Source organism: Phasianus colchicus, chromosome 2 (assembly GCF_987193195.1).
Source record: "Phasianus colchicus chromosome 2, bPhaCol1.hap1.1, whole genome shotgun sequence".
NCBI lineage: Eukaryota > Metazoa > Chordata > Aves > Galliformes > Phasianidae > Phasianus > Phasianus colchicus.
Genome location: NC_143437.1, coordinates 41831105 through 41849251, shown reverse-complemented (window position 1 = coordinate 41849251; position 18147 = coordinate 41831105). Strand labels below are relative to the sequence as shown.

General features: G+C 43.7%; 1 protein-coding gene across 4 annotated transcripts in view; it reads right to left on the bottom strand.

Annotated features, from left to right (window-relative positions):
* The window catches only part of FRMD1 (FERM domain containing 1), a 36546-nt gene extending 31969 nt beyond the window's left edge, over window positions 1–4577 (bottom strand). For all 4 annotated transcript variants that reach the window (XM_090135474.1, XM_090135476.1, XM_031613238.2 and 1 more), the window contains exon 1: window positions 4395–4577. The gene's annotated coding sequence lies outside the window, so the exon portion shown is untranslated. The remainder of the gene's footprint in view (window positions 1–4394) is intronic.
* Between the last annotated feature and the right edge of the window lie 13570 nt (window positions 4578–18147).

Here is an 18147-nt window from a genome sequence, read left to right as displayed (position 1 = left end):
CTGTTCCAGCACCTCACCACTCTCTCTATGAAGAGCTTCCCTCTGATATCCAACCTAAATCTTCCCTCTTTGAACTTAAAACTATTTATCCTTGTCCTGCCATTACCTATCCTTGTAAATAGTTGACTTCCCTCCTGTTTGTAAGCTCCCTTTAGGTACTAGAAGGCTGCAATGAGGTCACCCTGTAGCCTTCTCTTTTCCAGGCTGAACAAGGATGTAACAATGGCATGTATTAGCCCTTCTCAACAACCTGAGTCCCCATACAACTCCCTTAACTAGCCCATGAGATGACAAAATTTTCCCTGGGTGCTCCAGAACACAGGATCCCAGAATAGATGCAGTCTGTCCATAAGAAAGATGCAACATTGTCAGCAGAAATGACTGGCATTCGGTTCACAGACTAGGGAGACGCAACTGCAGCAGGTCTTTTGCATCTACTACATCTGAATACAGCACCCTTGCATGGATAGGATTGGGGCCCAGCTCTCACTTCTAGGATTTTCAAAAGGAGCAGTAGGAAATGCATTCAAGAACTCCAGGGCTGTGGAGCCCTGGTAGAGTTCATTCTCACCACATATCTCTGGGGACAGATGGGGAACTTGCTGAATACTGGTCTTAGTTGCCAACTAACATCCTTTTTCTTTCCTTTCTGTACAAACAGCACTCTCCTATGACATTGAGCTTTAACAATAGAGAGGAAAACACTTTGTTTGTAGTCCTATTGCAGGATTAGACACAGCTCTTAGTCAGGCATGACCGCCCACACTCCACCTGCGTGCTGTGAAGTTTTCCCACCTCGTGTCAAGCATCAAAAGTGAGCGCTACAGCAAGAAGTGCTCTCTTGGGTTTGTAACTCTTCTGCTTTGCTCTGCCTCTCCTAGAACATGGCCAGTGTGCTCAGGAAGAAGGGTTGCTCCAGAATTCCCATGACACCTATTCCTAACCTGTGATTGTGGTGGTACGACACTTTATGGGCTGTCCTACTCCTGCTCAGAGGCAGGGGACAACTCTCCTACTGAGTGGTGATGCAGCGCTCTTTGGAAGCCAAGAGACGTGTTTTTGTATACACATTGAGACCTGCAAAACAGCCTTCAAGGAGGGGAAAAAGGCTCAGCTGAAGGCAAAGCAGCAAAGGACATGCATGCTCCTGTACTGTGGAGGTGAGGAGGCTGTGAGGGAAGGATGTAGGTGGCTGCCATATTTCTATCTGGCTGCCCCTGAGATGAGAAAAGCACTTCAGCACTTCACTTCCCATGAAGAGAGCTCAGCATGAATCACCTGGGCTTAATCCTTCCCCTAAAACAGAACTGAATTCAGAAGTCTTTGAGAGAAACAATGAGCATTACAGCCTCCAGGCAAAAGGGACAAATTAAGATCTCATGAGGGAGTAAGTTTTTCCATCACTTCCAAGTCCGTGTGTGCCTTTGAGTTTCTGTGCACAAAGGTATGCAGCCTTTTAAAGTGCATTAATAGAAACGTGCAAAACTTTGCAATATACATCCTTTGAACATTAAATGTCTGCAGTGAGAACACGCATCTCCTTTTCAGCATGCCATGTTCCTGGGAAGACTTTCTGCTGTCAACATCAGAAACAGCAATGGTTGAGCTGACCATGCCTGCTCACTGATTGGCAATGCAAATACAGCATTTCCTCATCATGTCTGACTACCAGTGTGAAGTTTCTCATTACAATGAATTTGTTTATTTCCTCACAATCTACAACTGGGGTCCTTTCACCGATTAACAGTCACAGGACTTCCTTAGGCTTCAAAAATCACACATGTGAATTAGTGTTCATGATTACGTACTATGTGAAGGAATCAACTGGCTTAGGTAAACGCAGAAGCATAAGAACGAACCAGTGAAATACGTACAGCATGTGAAACAGCTTCAGTGTCCAGGACACAACACATGAAGCTGCTGCAAAGAAAGCTTACATGGAAGAAGTGCAGAGCTCTGTTCTTTTAGCTGAGTGACCAAGGCAGCTTGAATCCTTCCAAGATTAAGCAAAGCAAATTGCTTCAGCAACCGTTCAGTCTCACCAAAAGCTTGCCCACACCCAAACACAAGGACACATCCCTTTGGAGAAAGATCAGTACAGAAAGCTAACTCACAGGCATGCATACACAGGCAGTCCAGAGAGCAGTACAGACAGTACCAGGCAGAGTCTGCTGCCTCAGTGTGAAGAGGAGCAACAGAAGGTACTTCGCTTTGGTGCTCTCCCTACGCATCTCTGCCAAGTAGTGCAACCTTTATTTATGAGACTGCTCACCTTTTGTATGTAGGTGAAACAGGAGAAGCAAAGCACAGGTGGAGAGCTGCAGCAAGGTCTTTTTAATAAGGTAGAGCGAGGCTTGTTCCCTGCTCCTGCAGCTGTTGGGATGTTCAGGAGGCACAGTGAGAGCATGGAACAGCAAGACCTGATCTCGCTTCCAGAGACTCAAGAGAAAAGTGTGTTTCTCTATCACGCTAATTGAAAACAGTTGAGGTCCCATAACCCAAAAGCCTATCAGCTAATTCTCTAACTGGGAACATATTTCTCCTTTGAGTCTACCAAGGCTAATAACAGTGATTCTCACAAGTCAGTTTATTAAATACTTGCTTAATCTATTGTTTGAACTCTCATGTAATCAAACTCAAACAGCTAAGACTGTCTTTGCAGAAATAGTTCAACTGTGGTGGAATTTCTATATTTCAGCTGGGCTGGGCTGAACTGAATCCAAGCCACCTGAAATATTCCGCAGAGCTGTCAAAAACAAACAAATAAACCAAGATCTTATATCAGTTTTAGAAGTAAACACACTACGAGCTATTTAAGTGAAATAAAGGCATCGTTATAACTGCAGAGGTAATACGCAGAACTGCAAGACGGATAAGAGCAGACATGCTTTTACCAGTATATTACATAAGTAACCCTTTGAGCCAGTAAGAACTGGGTAAAAAAACTGGTTTACTGAAGGAGGGAGAAAGTCCACTGCTCATCTCATGGCACTCAAATCCAAATCTGCACACGCACACCAACCACTGAGCTTCCGCATCCACCTGCTTCTAATTTTTTCCCTCCCCGAAAAGTGCAGCTTGTCTTAAACCAATACTCCTCTCTACTCTGAATATGTAAAACAGAGGAACTTCCAGAATAGAGAGAGAAAGCTTTGACCAGAACACAGCCTGCTTCTGTTACAAATGTGAAATCACCTATCTGCCCATACTTTGACAGAACTAGCACCAACATCACAAACAGGGCCTGCAGGAGCAAATGCAGCTTCAAGGATTGCACACACTGCAGCCAGCAGCTACCTTCAGCAAAAAGATGGGAAAACAGGAAGGCACAGCCCAAAAAAAGAAACAGAATGAGGACAAACAGCCTTACAAAGAACGGTTCCTTTTTGCGGCAATGCTGAGTTTTGCAGAAAGAGGAAAGACAGCAAGAAAAGAAAAAAAAAAAAAAAGCAAGCGTAAGGAGTTCCTTAAAGAAAAGAACCCCCTTCTAAAGTTCTCCAAGAAACAGCTCCTTCTGAGGACTTCGGGGTCTGGCCCACACCTTCTTCATGCTCAGCTTCTAAGAATTAAGGTGCCACTGCTAAACAGACCCAAGAGCATTGAGGAGCAGCAGGAGAATTCCTGCAGGAAAAGCAGCAGCGTAACCCCAGAGCACAGCAGGCACGCAAGTCATTTACATTGTCTTGAACTGGACTAACAGTAGGCAACTGTGGAACTCCATCACACGGTGTCTGACGGAGACTTGTTCTGCATTTGCTCATCTTCACTTTTAAAAGGAAAGGGAAGGGGGTATGAGTAAAACACCTTTTCCCTCTTCTGGGTCCCCCCGATCTGAGTTCTATGGACCCAGGCAAAGCCCCGGTATCACAGGTACAGCAGGCAGCGTGCCTGACTGAGAGCTTGTCGCAATTAGAGCAAAAAATAACCAGCACAGCGAGGCCACGGCATTCTGCAGCCACTCCGAGCTTCGCGGGAACTAGACAGACAATTTTTTAGAACACCTGAACAAACGAACAGGGACATCAGCATTTGAAAGCCTCGTTTTGGACATCATAGCAAAGGTGACCACTGCCAGAGATACACGCGTGTTACTTTCTCTCATAGTAACCCCTGTGATTTTTAGGTGCTTACTGTCAGGGCCCGGCACCTCCGTAGCTCAGCACGGACAACGCGGGACAGCCGGAGCCGAGCAGCTCCAGCCCTGCCGGGTGCGCACCGAGCTCCCGCCGCGCAGTCACCGGGACGGGCTCACACCGGCAGCCGGCGGGCAGCCGGCGGGGCTCCCTGCCCGCCCTCAACACGCACCGAGGCCGCCCCGCTCTAGGGCTCCGTCCTTTGTCCCATTGTCGCGAGAGGAACCCCAAGCGGTGGGGGCGCGGGACCCCCGCACTCACCGCGGGACGCCCCCAGGGCTCCGCCGTTCCGTCCGGGGCTGCATCCGACGCGCGCCGAGCCGAGAGCGATAGCACCCCGACCGGCAGCGCTCAGCGCCGGGCTCCCCCCGGTACCCCGGCGGGGGAGCAGAGGTAGGGGCGGGGCCCTGCGGAGGGGCGGGGCCGTGGGTCCCGGCCCGCCCTTTCCCGGCGGGGGCGCCCACGTGGAGTGCCGGCACGCGGACACCTCGCGCGGCTCTCCTCCATCCTCACTCACGTCCGCCGCTCCGCTGCGTGAGCGGATTGGCGGAGATGGGCAAGCAGCGGGCGGGACTTGCTCGTAGAGCGATCTCTGATTGGTTAGTTGCGCCGTCGATCCGCACCCTGCCACGAAGGGAGGTGTTGGGGGCCGGCCCGGTCAGTAACGCCCAGTTACGCCCGCTGGGGTGCGGCAGGGAGGGAGGAGCACGGCTCTGCCCGCCTGTAGCCGGGGATGCCCTGCGGCCGTGTCTGTGGCCTTTGGTCGCCTCGGGCCGTCCGGTGGTTGCCGGGGGGTGTTTTGTCTGCGTGCGGCCGTGGTTTTATTCCCGAGTGTTGTGGCGGTGCAGTGTGAGGGCGTTATCGGCTGTCATAGAGCACGTGGAGATGGGATTTGAGTGATCCCATCAGGGCATGAGAAGCAGTTCCGGGCCGCTCTCCCATGGCCAGGGCGGCAGTGGGGTGCTGGCTACGGGGTTATAATAAAATGGTTTTAAAAGTGCAGTTGAAAAGTCAGTGTCAGGTCTGGAAACACTTCATGTTGTGCACAGCCCCTGCACCTGACTGGGTAAGACACAACGTATTTGGGAGGAAGGTGCTCTGCTGCATCTGTGTTAAAAACCCCATCCTTCTTGTGTGTTTGCTTTTTAGTGCAGTTTCTGAAAGAAGGCCAATGTCACCTCTGGTTCTTTCACATTGATTCATACAGCTGTCCTTCCCTGCTGCCCACAGAGAGATGCCTGGCTGTCCTTTCCTTTTACTCCTTTCCATCTCCAGTCCTCTGTCTCCTTTGCTCCCTTTGCTGCAGCACAGCTCTGAGGCACTTTAGAGTACTAAGCCGATGCATCTCACCCAAAGGACAGAAAGCTCAAGCTTTTTTGGTGGAAAAGCAGTCTGTTTTGTTGCTGATTAGATGGTCTCAGGGCACGATCCATTGTTAGAGTCAGCATTTTGTAATATCATCACATAGTTCTCCTCCCTTTCCAGAACGGACTGAGAATCCGGTGCCTACATTTAAACTCTGTTGTTGAACTTCTTATCTTGCCCAACACTATGCATGAAGTCTGCAGCAAAGCCAGCAAGGTGCTCATGGTAGGACTTTCTGTCATGCCCTGACAGCTAGCATAAAACTAGAAATGGAAATAAACAGCTCTGAATGGTTGTTGCATGCTTCTGGGCTTTGATCAGTTGAAAAAGAAATCATTACACTTGCTTACAAAATCACAGCATGGCTTTCTGTGACAGAATCATCCAGCTATGGCAGGAGCAAAGGGCTGTGTTTGGGCTGTTGAGGCAGTTATGTATGTCATGGCACATCACCTTGTTCTGTTGTTCTTGTTCCCATCAGTGTCCTTAATGCTCTCACACCTGAGTTTCCTTCCTGTGGAATCTGAGTGGAAGGGCTTGTAGTGTGGGTCAGCTGCAGCTCCCAGGCTAGCTATGATCATAATGGAAGATAGTACAGTATGTCAGGTATGGTACTGTAATTACAAATCTAGCAATTATCCTGCATATCTGGTCTCCTATGATCGGCAGCCCACATGTGTCACTCCAGAGAAAACAAGCAGCATTTTGAGAAACAGCAGAACTGCAGGAAAATGCAGATAGCATTAGCTTGTTTGTTTTTAAAGGGGACATCAAAGCATTCAAGTCTGAAGATATCTATGATCCAAGGAAACACTGCTTTGCCTGTTGAATATGTCAACTCCAGCTCTCCTACCTGCAGTGCAGATAAGCAAGTTTGTCCAGCTTTCTCTGTAAAGGAGAAGCTGGGAGGGGGGCAGGATTTCTGGAAGAGTTCTTATAAAGCAGAGTCTTGATTGAGAAAATAGAACTCCTTTTGTAAGCATGTGTCTCATGCAGAGTTTTGCTAAAGTCAGAGGGACTTCAAGCAAAAGTTTGCATAAACAGATGTCTTTGCTCATGGTCTTGTCTGCACTGCATGTAGATGAAAGGATTTCACAGTGTGAAAAGGAAAGCTGGAGTTTGCCTTCACAATCATGGAAAAGAATCCATTTCCTTTTCTTATGATAATCTAAAAAATGCATGTAGGAAATAGTTTTGTTAGTACGATTTATTTTCTAGTTCACGAGCAGCGCTGAAGCTCGGGGAGAAGCATGTTTGTAGTGTCTGGAAACAAAAGGAGTTTTCACTAATGATCTCGGGGAGCTGAAGCTGGCTTCAAGCTGTTCAAGTCATGAGAGGATGACTCAGAAGTCAGAAATTTGAGGCATTCTTATGTCTAGCATTTAATCAATAGGCAAAGCATTGGCAAGTAGGGAGAAGAAATCAATGGCAAATCAAAGAATAATAGGTCAGCTATTCATTAGAGAAAGGGTTGATCACCGGGATATAAACAGAAAAGAGGGCATGAAATTAATCTTAAAATTTGAACTAGCGGTGGCTGCAATGAGCTGACAGTCAGAGAGCTTTTTAAAAAATTACACAACTTTTTTGTGTGAAAGGCTATTCTCAGTGCTCTGCATTCTGCATTTACATCAGTCAGATCCCTCCTGTACATGTTATTCAGACTTTCCAAACACAATGCAACTCTTGCAGGGGTTTGTTTGTAATATTTGTCATTGTATATACAGTCATCTTAGGCATTACACACAAGATGATAATAATCTGCTCTCTATTAGCATTCACGCTGAAGCAAAATCTTATTTTGTTGTGTTTTCAGTGCATGTTGGAGCTTGATTTTGCTGGCGTTCCCTATTCCTAGAAAATTATCAATGGCTTCATTGTGAGCATTCATCAAACCAAGGCTTTCATGATTAACGTTGCAAAATCAGGTTTAATTTTGAGCTCTGGGACAGACAATGCGTTTTTTCCAACTTTTAAATACCACATATATCTATAACAATACACAAACAACAAACACCAATAAAATTGTGTGCAGAGTAGCTTATATGCTAATAACAGTATTTGTCATTAATTATAATCAGTCGTTATTATACCAAAAGTTGTGTATAATCTGTAGTTATAATTAGTGAGTTTTGAGACATCAGTTTACATTAAATAAAAAACAAATGCTTTGTGTAGTGAGCACCAACCACATGATGCTGCAGGCAAGGCCAAGGGTTGGCACTGGAGTGAAAAAATGGTTGCAGGCAGTTCAAGTATGGCTCATGTGCCATGTGATTGCAAGGAAATATGAAACATTGCTTTGTACCCTATTCTGTCTGGTGTTTTACAAGCAGTATGTATTGTATCTCTAATCTTCAAGAGTCCTGGTATCCTTCCTTCAGAGAGTGTTTCTTTCGTTTGCTTTTGAAACAGATATACCCTCATGTCTTTGAGAACAGCTGCTTAATGGTGCTCCATAGTGCTGCAAAGCTTTGGAAAACGTATAAGCAATCTGGGTAGGAGGATGGACTCATAAGTCAAATCTGGCCTAGTTCATAGCCTTGACAGTGTCTCTGTGGGACTGCATTTACTAAAGTGATCATACGCTTCATATGAGTTCTAAAACAGAACAGAGAAGCTGAGTTTTTCAGTAACCCTAAGTCATTAATATCATTATAAGCTCATGATTTTATTTGAACTCTGACCACATTCCCAGAGTCCTTTCTCGCTACCTTTTGTGCTTCAAGATTTCCTAACCCCAGCTCTGTGCACGCCCAAACCTGTATTCATTACGCAGCCTTCTGAGATCACAGCTGGTGGTGACATGGCTGCTGGCCACAGGGAGTTTAAATTGCCTGCTCTCTGATGGGACCTGTTCAATAGGTATTTGTCTGTACAGGTGCTCTGGCAAGATGTTATCTGTAGTTAAATACACACAAAGTGCATAAGGTGTTGATATGGGTTCGCTTTAGGGGTCACAGTAATGCCACTTCGATGACCTTACATAAAATGTAATAATCTCTAACAGTTCTTCCCCAGTGGTCATAGTTAATTTTTGCTACGGTAATGACACAGAAGGAGTTGACTTATCTAACCATGCTGTATGTTTTGAACTTTGAATTTTGGTTATGTTAACTTTGAAACCTTGTCGGTGCTCTTAATTCCCTGCCTGGGGTTTCTTAGTGCTCATTGTGTTTGTGCTTCAGTCACAGCATTAATAACCTGCATGGCAAACATATGCTTCACACTGTCCATTCATTGCTTAAGGAAAAAAATATTTCCTGCTGTCTATTCCATGCAAGTTTTCTTCTCTTGGTCCCTCGGGGCAACAATTCTGCCAAAGCACTACTCCCCAGCAGTCATGGCCTCTGCTGTATCTGATGTGTTTTCACGCAGATGGTGCATTTCACACAGGCTTTGCTCTCCATTTTGTATTCTTCTAGCTGAGTAATTATTTTTGCTGCTTTTTGGAATTACTTTCTGTAGTATTCTTTCCCTATTTTTTTTTATTTTTTATTTTTTTCTCTCTGGCTTAAGTATTTTTAATGGAAAAGTTAAAAGTAACACCACCACTGTCTAATAGGAACAACTAGGTTTGGATTACAAAAACTAAATGACTTTTAAAATACTTTGGAAATATATTCCCTTGTTAAGCTTTTTCTTTTTTTTTAATGCCCATTATAGGTTTTATTTTTCATCTGATTTTCTGTTTTACGTTTTTGTATTTTTCATTTGCATTTCTGTGTTCTTTCCTAGATCAAATGATGGGGCTGCCCGAAGTTACAAAGTGTTAGATTACTGTTAAAGAGGCAGCAGAACCAGAAGATTCTTCTGCAAAATCACTGGGGCCTTTCATGGCAAAAGCATTATCCTTTCCTGGTCTTTTTTTTTTTTTTTTAATATGTGCTTATGTGCTCCCTTGGATTCACCCCTCAGCGAATTGGGATGTGAAAGAATTGCAATCTTGGCTGATGCAATCTTGTGTCCTCATGCGAAGGAGAACTGGTGTTTCTGGTAGGGGATTAAGGGGGGAGCCTGCAGTACATCAGGAGGTAAACGTGCCTGGGAGCAGCTCCACAAGCTCCAAAATCCTACGTGTAGGAAACAATTGTCTGAACAGAAGCCACCACCTGCAAATGTGCTGGTCTTTCTCTACCTCGTGCCACCAGGCAGCATTTCAGATTCCTGAACCTTGGAAAATCTTGAGCCTGGACAAGAAAATTCTGGCAAAAGCAGAGAGAAAGACAGAAATTAAAATACGCTGCTGTAAGCTTAAGGGACAAGAATAAATAGCCTTATGTGCTGTGTCATCCTGCTTCTTACGTAAGAAATCATCTGTAGAAGAGAGAAAAAAAAAAGGGGCTACATTTACATTGAATATTTCCATGAAGTAATGGCACAAAGATAATTTGAATTGCCCACAGGATGAATTTAGCCTGACGTGTAAAATCTATTTCTGCCATTATCGCTGGTAACCTAAGCCTATTCAGAGGTAATTATAGTCAAGTGCTTACTCTGTTCTTGCTCATCTGTTTTTCCCTTCTGCCCATTTAGTAAATGCATGAGTTATGCATTAACACTGGTATGCTGTGTCAAAGCAGCAAGAGCTTTGAAATTAGACAGCAGGAGTGGAATATAGTAAGGCAGGAAATAACCAGTGAAATCTGTAAACAAAGGGTTGTAAAAATAACAATTAGAAGTCAGCTATGTTCTAGAAGATGAAGATTTTGGAGTGAAGTAATTTGAATTTACAACTGTGTCAGTGCAAATGTAGGTCAAATTTAGTAATTTTGACTAAAATGTGCTTCTAACTCTTGCATTACTCGAGGCAAAACAGTTCCAAACATGATGAAAAGGTATTGCCTCTACCTGACTTAAAACCCTATTGGATTTCACAATAAACTGTCTTCTGCTTTACAGATACATTCCTTAAATGTTCTTTCTCCAGCATGTTCAGGATAAAATTACTTCGGTGTATGTGTCCCACTGCCTTCCTCATCACATTACCTGTGTGGTGAACAAGGGATTTGGGTGAAATCCCAGCTCCTGTGCAAAGGAAGGACCACAGGGAAGAGTTGTGACAGAAGAGGCGACATTAGGAAAAGTGCCCTAGGTTTGGGGTTTATTCCACCCAGAGTTCATATTTTGAAGTAAATGAACGAAAGAGGCAACTATGCCTCACCTCATCACATTTCATTGTGTTATAAAAACAACTGAGGTATCTTATGAAAGATCTCGAGCACTGAAAACTCCTTGTAAATAAAGAATGTGGCTGTGAAACACAATCTTTGCTGGAGTTCATTTCTGTCCTTTAGGAAAGACAGCACTTCAAGACAAGGTAGAAGCTGGAGATGAAGGGAGGGAAGTGAAGAAAAGCCTAAGGTAATAAAAAACATGCACATAGGAGTTCCTAATCTGCAATGGTTGCAAACATGTCTTACTCTTTTCAGCTTTTAATAAATCATGCTATTTATACTGAGGTTATTTCCTTTTGTCATCATACATCAAGTAAAGATGAGAAACAGAAGTCAGCCTGGTTCACTTACAGTTGTTTCCAAAATGTATTTAGAATCTTGAAAAAGTGTTCTCTAATTCTAGGTGTGTATTAGTTTTGTCTTATAAAAACTGTTACTGGTATTGATTAATGTCAATCTTATGGTTCAAAGTTGAACATTGAGTTTTAGGGTTTTTTCTTTCACTGGGCTCTGGATGGTGCCTTGGATGCAGTGCTGGGTCAAAGCAGACACAAGCAGGAAGGCAAGCTGCTGGAAGAAGTTGGTTGGGCAACTACGAAAGCATGTTCAGACAGGTGTCTTAGTCTGTAGGCTCCCCTTTTCTAAGATGCTGAGAAATACCATAGTAAGGTGCTTAGCATATTATAATGCCCACCGCATGGTTTGTTGTTTTGGTTGGATTTTTTTTTCCGTTGTTTGATTGGCTTTTAGATGAGAAATACTTTTTCTCATCACTTTTGATGTTGTAGAGAGTTACAAGAGAAGTAGAAATATACAGGAGGATTAATCTTGTGGGAAAATTAACCAGTTTTCTCACTATGTGCCAGCTGAATTCAAGCACCTTGCTTGAAGGTGACCTACCCAGCAGGATATTGGGAGGGGTGGCAGGGACTCTAGAGATGTTGTGGGGGCAGGCAACCTTTCAGCAGAAATCACTGTTACTTAAGTTTAGTAACATGTCTTAGTGATGTCTAACCCACAGAAATAAAAGGCTGAAATCTCTGGCAATTGTATGTTTTCTGAATCTGGTGTGAAGCAAGGCACAGGAGTAGATAACCAGGGTAACTGCAGATAGAGATCACTCTGTCTGTGTTCCTAATAAAGCCAACATAAATACTGCTGAGGAGGGAGAGTACCAAAACTTATGTGCCACATCATTTCTCTTTTGGAAGAGTTTTGGGGCTCCATCTACACCTTCCTTTTCCCAGCTTACATTCTCTTTCCCTTCCTCTGGATGGGACATAGCACCCAGTTTTACTAGGAAACTGAAAATACCACCTCTAACTGGCCTTTCTCCCTTCTGTGACCCTACAGGTTGCCTCACCTAAAATTAAGCAGCATAAATAGTTCTCAATAATGCATGTATGCATTACTGTGTAAACACTTGACCTCAGTGATTTAAAAGAATTTAGGTATGTAAATAAGACTTCATTGTCTGTGGATCTGTACCACAGCTATTTGGTCTGCATTGCTAGCAATTAAACTTTGGAATTTCTTGGTTAATTGTAGGTCACATGAGAGAAGGGCTTGGATTTGACACCCTGGATAAGATGTCTTCTGGTTTCTAACTGGAATGTAGGGGCCAGGAAGAAGCTTGCTCAAATGCAAGTAGCTATGGTAAGATTCATGCACATTTGGATAAGACTTGGGGCTGTAGACAGCACCTGTCTGAATACTTCTGGTTTACAGAGTTTCCCCAGCACAGGACACAAGTCTTCATGAGGACAGGCAGATTCCTTAGCAAAACTGTCAGTATCTGTGTGTTGATACTAATTCAGCAAAGGTAAATATTGCACAGTCACTGTAGGTGCTCAAGCAAATTGTAATCCCTTCTTTGTTGGGGCATAAGCAAAGTGACGTCATCCATCCTGTATTAACTTACATGAGGATAAACTGATGAATGAAGCCAAATATGGTCAGATGCTGAACGAAAACACGATGTCAAGATTTATTTGCATTTACTTGGTAGCCCAGGAAAAAGAGCTGTGATGGCTGCAGTGATGAGCCTGAGGAATGTTGCTAGCATTGAGAGCTCTCCGCTGTGTCACACATTCCTAATGTTCTGCAGTCACATTAGGATCTGAAGGAATTAGCCCCAGGAAAGCTCGGAGTTTATTTCAGGTGGATAAACTCTGTTTTCTGGTCTTTTGGTCAGCGGTGGGAAACATTCATAGCAATTTAAGAAAAGATCAACGGGCTAGATAAGAATTTGTTATCTTCCAGATGGCAGGTTCCAAAAGCAGAAAAGAGAGCGGCTTCTGTCAGGTGTGGGCCAGGAATGACAAAGAAATTTAACTCCGTTCCAAAAATGTTAACCATATTGTTCACGCTCAGCAGCGAGGGGGCCTGTAGCTGCTGCGAGATTAACCTTGTGACCCCAACAAGAGTTTAGACCAGCCTGTCAAAAGCATTATGCTTGAAGGCAGTAATCATTCTTTATTAGAACAACAGTGGCTTTGCCTTGGTTTCTGCTGCCTACCTATGGATCGCATTTCAGCTGCAGGTCCACCTTTAGGAAATGGCATCCAGTTTAATTATTAACAACTGTGGATTCCTAAAGGCTATGCACAGATACTGCTCCAGGCTGGTCTAATTCACTCTTAAAAAGCAGCCCATTGTGAAAATGTATTGATCTGGTCTAACAGTGATTTTCCCTAGGGCTGTTAAGGAGATGATAGTAACCTATTTCAGAGCAGGTAAATATTTTCAATAATGGAATTGGGAAAAGTTTTGTTTTACATTTTCAAGCAAACTTAAGAGCTGAGATTTTAGAATGGCTGCACATCTCTACATGGCCATTGCTTTTGGATCAGGCTATTGATATATCCTGTGAAAGGTGCTGCTTTTAAGAAAGCGGCACTGAAATTGTTGCAGCCTTGGTGGTCCAGAGAAGTGCTTTAAGAGAGCAGTAACAGCCTCTACAGCTGTAAAATGGGAGTAAACTTTTAGGCCTGTGGACACTTCAATAGGATTGCACAGAGCCATCAACTGATCCCAGGGCTCAGCTTCCACAGCTTGGTTGATCTCTGGCTGCACTGCCATATCTCGCAAGATAAGTCATGATCATAATCTCTTCCCAGAGTTGTGGGGTTCTTTTTTTTTTTCCATCTTTGTTGTCAAATTCTCAGTAAGATAAAGCAACGTAGTGTCTCATTCAGTAGGCTGCTTCGGTATGTCAGGCCCTGTAGTGGTTCAGATATTCCCTCACATTGGTATCACAGCAGGTATTTGTCAAAAAATGCATTGAATGCTTGGGAACAATAAAATAACAAATATAGGCAGTAGGATTGTAGTCTTAAAAACTGATATCAAAATAGATGAAAAGCATTTTTAAAACAAAACAAAAAAACCCCACTCATTTAATAAAATCATTTTATAGGGAACCCCCTGCAGAAACTTTATAGCCATAGCAGACTACTTACATAGTCTCTGCAAACTTCTGGATTCTTCCTGCATCCACTTGCCCTTCCTGCATCCACATGCCCAACTTTTAGTTTTTCTGTTCCCACATGATGCCTGGGTGCTGAGAATGCTGTGGTTGAACACACCTCATATTTCTTTTTTTCACTTTTACAACATGAAGGAGGAAGACAAGGGATGACATTTCTACTTCTCAGGAGCTCTGTGGCTATTCATATTAGCAAAGCAATCTGAAAAGAGTTTGCTGACAACTTACACCTTAGGAAAAGCTAAGCTGAGGTATTCCTCTACGTTCCCCTTATCCTTGTGTTTATTTTGGTGAGGATGGTATCACTAGCTTTTTTGCAATCAATATGTGCTGCCAGCATGGTCATAATAGGCCACGTTCAGCTGCAGCCTCCCTTGGGGCTGGTGAGCATCTCTGTCCTAGGCTTTCAGGACAAAAAGCTGTAGCAAAGCCATTCATCTCAGGCACAGGCATTACACCACAGGGGGAGGTGCCGAGTTTTTAATGCATGAAGTCACTGCCATTCACAGTGAACTAATGAAAACACTGTCTTTAGCTATGTTTAAAATCCCTTGGATGCCTCTGTGTGTGTGTGTGCGCACAGTGAGGGACAGATGAATGATACTGTGAGGTCTTTGATACCTTTTTCAATGAGGCTAATTGTCTCTGCATAATTTTTGGACAAGCCTGCAATAATGATGTTTGGTTGCTGCACAGGATTAGCATGTTTAGCAATAGGAGGAGAAAAAGGGAGAGATGGCATCCAGTACCTAGGTGATGAGCCCAGCTTGGTGACATGCATCTGAATGAGACATGCCTATTTAGCCCTAGCATCACTTTTCTAGCTAATCATGGAATGTGCATGACATTTGTTATTACTGTCATTATAACCCATCCATTCACACTACTAGATCTGCTAAGCTCTTCCCACAGAAAGTTATGGGAGCTTTGTGTAACCTCAGGGAAGCAGGACTGAGTCTCACTAGAGCAGGTTAGAAAATTTCTTGACATCTTCATTTTTGGGAGCTGAATAACTGAAGCAGAAGTCTTCCTATTTCCATTTAGATAGGTGCACATTGGCATACTTAAGGTTATATACCTTATATTCACTTTCTATTTCACACCATAAGGTTGTGTTAAGAGTATCCTTGAATTTCTTGGCTTTCCAGCTTGTATGAGTTGTTTCATTTGATTCCTTTTTACAAAGAACACTATGTAATTCAGTTTTCATTCCCATCAGAAGAACTGTGTGATCATGAAATCACCTTCCTTAAGGCAGGTGAACTGAGGGGGGCCATTGGTCCTGAAATTAAAACGAGTTCTTCCTGTCTGCATGCACTGGATTATTGTCCCAGTTCTGTCACTGACAGTGATATATGACCAAAATACTTGTCCTTTTATGTATTTACATTGCCCTGGTTAAAAACATAATTATACTTGACTTGTGTGCCTCACAGATGTGCTAGAGGAAATATCCAAAATCATTTGGCAAAGTCCTGGTACCAGAAGCTGTGTATACTAAGGAACACAAAACAGAACATTAGACACTTAACTCAGTGATGTCTATATGCATTTTCCATCACCCTATATATCTGTGAATAACGGGGCCAAAATGTACTAGGACAGGATGTCAGTACTGAAGTAGTGTGCAGTTTGCAAATAGATATGAAATTAGGATGCTTTTGTTTCTCACTCAGAACTTCTCCATCCTAATTGGAGTTATATATTGGTTTGCTATTGCACAACAGAAGTGCATTGTAAATAATGTTTTGAACACTGCAAATTTTCCTTTTTTTTGTTTTGTTTTGTTTCCTTCAAAATGCTTCTATCAGTCTCTTGTTCAGAAAAGAAAGTACACTTGCAGACCAGGCACATTTCCATTGTTTCTCAGTCAATCTGGGATTCTGTTGTGAGTTGTCTGATGCTGAGATTTTCCGTAAACCCAACACACTGGTATAATTTGGTTAATCCCTGCAGTCCCTGATATGCTCTGATATTTTATGTAACTGAATTTAGACAGCCATGTAATAAATGGATTTTAGATGTAACAGCAGCATTGCTACGTTTTTGAAACTAGTGGCAAACCTCCAGTTCCCCACTCAGTATTCAATGCCTGCAGAACTCAGCAAAGCTTTAGGGATGGAAAAATTGTATTTTTACTATTTACACAGTGTTAGGTCTATATCAAGTCATGGTTCTTGGGAGCTGAAGCTTCTAATCAATATGAAAACCAAATCTCTTAAGGGCATAGTGCTCAGGGGACAGAGGCCCAAGTGGGAACATATGGGTGAAGAAGGCAGGTGCAGCTTTTGCCAGTGCCATCGCAGGGCAATCATGGCAGGTGGGACTGCGCTGGAAAGATGGCCGGGATGGTGCAGGCTGGAGTCAGCCATAGTGGGAGTCACGCAGTCCATCCTTTGAAGTCAGGGAACAGTTTCCAAGTGCCATTTGTGCCCCTGGCTTAGTTTGCATACATGGCATTACATCACCCAACAAAGCGGCCTTCAGTCAGGCCCCGCACAATGGTGAGGGGTTGGCGGTGCTCCATGGGGGGTTAATAGTTGCCCTGGGAACACCACATTCCAGCATCAGCTGCTAATGTGCAAAGCATGCTGTTCAGGGCTGGCCAGGAGCAGAGCATGGGAAAATTCTTGCATACTTTATGAGACAGAAACAAACCTACTTTCAACAGAACAACAGCAACGCGTAATCCCCCCCACCTCGCCCACCCCTCTGCTACTGAAATGCAGTGGACCTTTGTGTGAGGGCTAGGAGGTTTGTGCTTCAGGGTGTTTTGCCAATAAAAACACAACAAAACAATGACAAAAAAAAAAAAAAAAAAAACCAAAAAAAAAAACACAGGTTCCAATCCAAGACTGAATTTTCCACGTTCTGGGAGAGGAATGAGCTTAATGTTGAGTGCCTTAAGCGTAATTTCACAGTGTATTCGTACAGCCTTGGTCAGGCCAATGTATGGGAGGTTAACACTTGAACAAGAGGAGCACCAGCTGACCTGGCATCATGAAGCAGCTATCTCTCTCTTTCAGTCCTTCTTTCTCTCTTCTTCTGCACTGCCAGCTTACAGCTCTGAAAAGCAGCACCACAACATCGTATAGTTGCCCCAGAGCCCTTGTTCATGCTGGAGACGCCTTGCTTATTCATAGCAAGGTGCTATCTCTGGATGCAACCACAAGTCTTTTGTGGGAAAAAAGCAAGACCAAAGAAGGCAAAATGGCATTGAAGACAGCTTCTGACTGCAAAGTTTAGTAAATGTGTGTGAATGCATGGATTCTCAGTCTGTCCCCTCATACGGACAGAGCTGGCTTCAGCGCAGGCAAATCTGGAGCACTGAAGTACTACAACTCTCCCTTTTTTGTCTCAGATAGCATCTTTAGGAAAAGATAATGGGCAGAGTTTGTGCACCTGGTTTGCAGTTGGGGCTGCAAATGGAGCCTGATGCTGGCTGTGCTGCATCTCCATGCCCCTGGGTACAACTGCTGGGAATGAATTTGGTGACAAGCCTTTGCCTGCTGGTAATCCAGTGGATACTGTTTGTTCCTACAATGGGCACGCATGGCAAACTCTTAAAAGGAATATTGGTTTCAAATCTCCCAATCCCATCTGTGTGATGATGGTGCTACAGCTGCATGCTATAAAAGCTGCATGCTGTAAAAAAGACTCTTTTAACTGAAGACTTGAGAGAAGATTTGCTTTTGTCTCCCCACCTTGTTTACTCTGTAAACTTGATGCTATGCATTGTCAGTTCAGCTATTCCCCCCCTGCAGTCTTGTTCTGGAGATGCTTTATATCTTGCTTTCACACAGCATCTGAGGAGAGAAACTGCTGTGCCATATGCCTGTGAAACTCCTACAGTAAATTAGCAGGCTGGTTAGTAGATAGAGCACTCAGTGCTACTTTAAACTTACTCTTTTAATTCCTGTAGCATGAGGATGCAATAGTTTTGATCTACCAAGAGCTCTGATGCTGGATTTACAACATTACCAAA